The following is a 5,874-nucleotide window of genomic DNA, read 5'->3' as shown; positions in this document are numbered from 1 at the left end:
ACGAACAGAGAAGATCAGGTATCTTGTTGAGAACGCTCTATCGGCATACAACATACTGTTGGGAAGGCCAACGCTCAACAGGACCGGAGTTGTGCCTTCAACAAGGCACATGAAGGTCAAAATACCGTCTATGGAAGGTTTGATCATCACCATCTGTTCTGACCAAAAGGAGGCGAAGAAGTGCTATGAAAACAGCCTCAAGAACAAGAGATTTGTATGCCACATAACCACAACGCCGCCCCCTGGCGTGGAGCCCGCACAGGATAACCGGCGAGTTGCGGATACGGCGTTGGAGGTGGCCGCCGAGGGCGATGTGCTTATGGAGGACATCGAGACAAGGTTCGAGGGCGCCGCCCAGGTGGAGGGAGAGGGAAGCTGCCCGGTGACTGCCAGGGAGACAGGTATCGCGAGGGCGGTGATCGCCAGCGAGAAGAAGCTTTAGCAGGTGGAGGAATGGCTTGAGAGGAAGATCAATGGCAAGACGTTCAAATTGGGAAAAGCCTTAGACAGCGAGACACAAGACCAAATTGCCAAGGTCCAGCGACACCTGAGTGCATTTGCTTGGTCCGCTTCAGACATGCCGGGAATCGACCCCGATTTTTTGTGTCATCGTTTAGCAATGGATCCCCAAGTCAGGCCCGTCTGCCAAAGAAAGAGAAATTTCAACGAGGAAAAGAGGCAGGCGATCAAGGACGAGACCCAGAAACTCCTTGCAGCAGGCCACATCAAAGAGGTCCAGTACCCAGAATGGCTCGCCAACGTCGTTCTGGTCAAGAAGAGTTGCGGGAAATGGCGGATGTGTGTTGACTTCACAGACCTGAATAAGGCTTGTCCAAAGGATTCTTATCCTTTGCCAAGCATAGACGCCCTGGTAGACAGTGCATCAGGGTGCAAGTTGCTCAGTTTTCTGGATGCCTTCTCAGGGTACAACCAAATCAAAATGCACCCCATGGATGAAGAAAAGACCGCCTTCATGACGGAAAGGTCATGTCATTGCTACAAGGTGATGCCCTTCGGGCTAAAGAATGCAGGGGCCACGTAACAAAGGCTAATGGACAAGGTGCTCGCCCCTATGCTCGGGAGGAATGTGCAGGCATATGTTGACGACATGGTCGTGACATCCCTGGAAAAGAGCGGGCACGTCGCCGATCTAGAAGAATTGTTCGTTACGATAGCCAGGAACAAGCTGAAACTAAATCCTGAGAAGTGTATTTTCGGCGTAGAGGCAGGGAAATTTCTGGGATTTCTCTTGTCGGAGAGGGGAATCGAGGCTAACCCCGACAAATGTGTCGCCATTTTGGCGATGAGGAGCCCTGCCACTGTGAAGGAGGTGCAGCAGCTCACGTGGCGGATGACCGCCCTGTCCCGATTCGTATCAGCCAGTGGAGAGAAGGGCCACCCATACTTCCAATGCTTGAATAGGAATAACAGGTTTGTCTGTACGAAGGAGTGTGAAGAAGCCTTCATAAAGCTCAAAGAATACTTAGCGAGCCCGCCAGTTCTATGCAAACCCCAAGCAGCAACGCCACTCAGGCTGTATTTTTCCAAAACCGAGAGGGCAATAAGCGCGGTGCTCGTCCAGGATCAAGATCAGGTCCAGAAGCCCATCTATTTTGTTAGCAAGGTACTGCAAGGCCCAGAAGTGAGGTATCAGGCCTTAGAAAAGGCGGCGCTGGCGGTTGTATTTTCGGCGAGGAGGCTGCGCCATTACTTCCAGAGCTTGACGGTGTTGGTAATGACTGACTGACCCATCCAGGAGGTTTTGAAGAAATCGGATGTAGCTGGGAGGATGGTGAAGTGGGCGGTGGAACTGTCGGAATTCGACATCAAGTATGAGCCCCGGGGATCGATCAAGGGGAAAATCTTCGCCGATTTTGTGGTCGAGCTGTCTTCCGGAACAGCACAAAACGCCAAGGATGACTTTCGTTGGGTGCTATCGGTGGATGGGTCGTCTAACCAGCTTGGTAGCGGGGCTGGGGTTATTTTGGAGGGACCCAATGGGGTGTTGATAGAGCAATCGCTGAGGTTCGCTTTTAAAGCAAGCAACAATTAAGCAGAGTATGAGGCTTTGATCGCCGATATTCTGTTGGCAAAGGTGTTGATGGCCAAAAGTGATTCGTTGTTGGTCACTGGGCAGGTAACTGGTGAGTTCCAAGCCAAAGATCCGCAGATGGCAGCCTACCTGGAGTACGTGCAGGAGTTAAGGAAATCTTTTGTTTTGTTCGAAGTGATGCACGTGCCAAGAGAGCAGAATGCCCAAGCTGACTTGCTAGCCAAGCTCCCCAGTTCGGGCAAGGGGGACAGACAGAGGACCGTTATTCAAGAAACTTTGAAGACCCCTCGGGCTTTTGTCGCAAATCACCAGGTCCTTCACGTTTGCAGATCGATGTAAAGGACGGCAAGGAGCCATAGATCTCTAACACAGGAGACCTTGAGGACGCCGAGGGTCAGAGCGCGCCCAACGGAAGAGGTAAAAACAATGCAAGTTTGCGCTATCCACGAACCAGATACGTGGATAACGCCGTACCAACGCTACTTGGCAGATGGCGTGCTCCCAATGGACTCAACAGAGGTCAGAAAGATAAAGAAGAGCTCCAGCAAGTTTACCCTCATCGACAGCGAGCTGTACAGGTTCGGAATTACACACCCTCTTCTTGTATGCGTACACGGAGAGAAGTGCACGAGAATTATGGTTGAGCTCCATGAAGGGATTTGTGGGAGCCACATTGGAGGTCGAGCTCTGGCGACAAGGACTGTCCGTGCAGGTTATTACTGGCCCACAATGAGGGAAGATTGTAAGAGATATGTCCAGCGTTGCAAGCAATGCCAACAGCACGCCGATTGGCACAAGGCGCCCCCAGAGGAGTTGAAGTCAATCTACATCCCCTGGCCGTTCCACACGTGGGGAATTGACATTCTGGGACCCTTCCCGTTGGCTATCAGGAAAATGAAGTATCTGGTTGTGGCGATCGAGTACTTCACAAAATGGATTGAGGCAGAACCAGTAGCCCAGATCACCGCGCACAAAATCCAGAGTTTCGTGTGGAAGAATATTGTGTTTCGTTTTGGCGTACCCAAGCGTCTAGTATCAGACAATGGGACTCAGTTCGCAAGCCACCTATTGAAGAAGTTGTGCGAGGACATCGGGACACAACAGGTGTTTGCTTCCGTGGAACACCCGCAAACGAATGGGCAAGTGGAGTCCGCTAATAGGGTTCTGCTGAGAGGCTTGAAGAGGAGGTTGGAAAAGGCCAAGGGGTCTTGGGCCGAGGAGGTTCCCCGCATAGTGTGGGCATATCATACCACTGAGCAATCGGGAACCCATGACACCTCGAAATCGAGGCAGTCGAAATCCACCGAAGCGATGATGATTCCAGTCGAAATCCACCGACCAGGTCATCGGTTGTGATGACGTGCCTGGCACGTGACCATGTGGAGCGTGCTCAGCAGAACACGTGGACAAGTGAGAAACGAATGGTTCAGGAGTGAGCATAGTCGCCGATTCATAGAACTGGCGTTCTATAATGAACGTGGCCGGTTGTCGCCGAGTTTGTGTGTCATCGACGTGTTAGATAATGGGAGATCAGGTGGTCTGACGTCGCCGCGAGGAGCACATCGTTGGATCTCTCAGTAAACTCAGTTGAAGCTACTGGAAGCTCAGAAGAGTAAGTTCAAGCGTATAATTTTAGTAAGATGATTGTTGCGCCAACATAGGGCATGAAGGTCGTGTGGGTTGAAGGGAACAACTTGCCCATCAGCGACAAGATTCCCAGAGTGGACATTCGTTGGTGGCAAGGTTTCCTCAGCTAGAACATGCATGGCGCAGCGATAAGGAAGGTGCCATTAGCGACAAGCGATGTCACAGAGATGGTGCACTTTGTTGCACCCGATACTCGCCTTGTCAGGTGGTGTTCTAGAGCATATTGTGTGCTAGCTTACTCCTTGAGTAGAGGACTTAGCCGCGCTACTGGTTACTACACATAAATAATGCTCAAGTTACCTCAACCCAGATGACGACACGTGTAGGGTTGGATGCTACCTATTATTCCAACCCAGATGATAGCACGTGTAGGGCTGGATGCAATAGAGAAATGACGCTTGGGTTGTACCAGCTCAAATGATGACACGTGTAGGGCTGGGTACTACCTGCTACCCCAGCCCAGATGATGACACGTGCAGGGTTGGATGCGAGCCACGCGTCCAAAGCGTAACTGCCTAGAGAGAAAAAAAACCTAGCTATAAAGGTAAACTTAATAGAATTTGCAGATGTATGTTTTTCATTACGGCTCATTGCTAGGGTTGTGTGCACTTTAGTACGGTTCTACAGAGTATATTTTCTCTCAGTTTTTGGGTGTTCTTGTCACTGACTTGAGCGTCTGAGCGCCACCGGCCGCAGAGGCGCCATCTTGTGTTTTCAGGTTCTCAGAGAGACATTTTCTGTGGTGTGGACTTGAAAGGCACGTGGTGTCAAGCTGGTGAGGAGGTTCGTGACGAGACAACGCTCTTGTGCTAGGTCAACCGGCAGGATCATTAATAATATGAATAATATTAATAAATATTAATAATATGAATATAATTTATTTTATTCTTATTAATAATAATTATATTAATATGTATAAATTATGTTAATAATAATATTAATAATAATAATAGTAATATTAATAATATTAGTAATAATATTAGTAATATTAATAATATGAATAATATGAATAATATGAATAATATTAATAAATATTAATAATATGAATAATATTAATAAATATTAATAATATGAATAATATTGAACGGAACTGGTTGCTTATTGACTTTTTTTTAGTAAGACCACTTTGCTTTGGTAAGCTAAATTATATTCTATTATTCTGACTTAGGCATGGTTGCTTACAAGACAAAAGCTAGCTTCTAGATGTTCTTTGCCTTAACATATGGAGGAAGCAACCTTCTGGCCTCTGTACCAGTAGTGGAGTGGCATATTTATAATATGAATAATATTAATAAATATTAATAATATGAATAATATTAATAATATGAATATAATTTATTTTATTATTATTAATAATAATTATATTAATATGTATAAATTATGTTAATAATAATATTAATAATAATAATAATAATATTAACAATATTATTAATAATATTAATAATGTGAATAATATTAATAAATATTAATAATATGAATATAATTTATTTTATTATTATTAATAAAATTATATTAATATGTATAAATTATATTAATAATAATAATAAGTATAATAAAAATGATAATATGACCAAAGAACTTGTCTGGTCTAGTGGTTAACTCTTCCCCTGGGCACTGGAAGGACTTGGGTGACAAAAATATGGTATGAGAATATCATTCTTTACTTCCTGAAAAGTATAAGGAACATTAGTTAAACCAAATGGCATGACTAAGAATTTGTAGTAGCCATTAATAGTGCGAAAAGTTGTTTTAACAGTGTCTTTTGGAACGAGTAAGATTTGGTGGTACCCTTAGTGTAAGTGTATTTTAGTAAAAACTCTAGCTAAGCCTAACTCGTCTAGCAATTCATCGATGGTAGGAATGAGGGACTGGTCATGAATTGTGGCTGCATTAAGGGCTCTGTAATCAACACAAAAACGTCATGTCCCATCTTTCATTTTTATTAAGAGAATTGGTGAAGAAAAATGGCTAGTACTGGTTTTAATAATACCCTCTTGCAGCATCTTAGTAATGAGTTTAGTAATAACTTCTTTGTGATGTTGAGGGTAGCGGTTGAGTTTAACTTTGATGGGTGATGTATGAGGTAAAAGTGGAATATGGTGGTCATGTGGTCTTTATGGAGGTAACCCATATTGAGGTCTCAGAAAGATAGAGGTAATGTTAGAAGAAAGATT

The sequence above is a fragment of the Phaseolus vulgaris genome, chromosome 5, assembly GCF_051622355.1.
Source record: "Phaseolus vulgaris cultivar YP4 chromosome 5, ASM5162235v1, whole genome shotgun sequence".
NCBI lineage: Eukaryota > Viridiplantae > Streptophyta > Magnoliopsida > Fabales > Fabaceae > Phaseolus > Phaseolus vulgaris.
The sequence above is the reverse complement of the archived record's forward strand: the minus strand, read 5'-3'. Positions refer to the sequence as shown.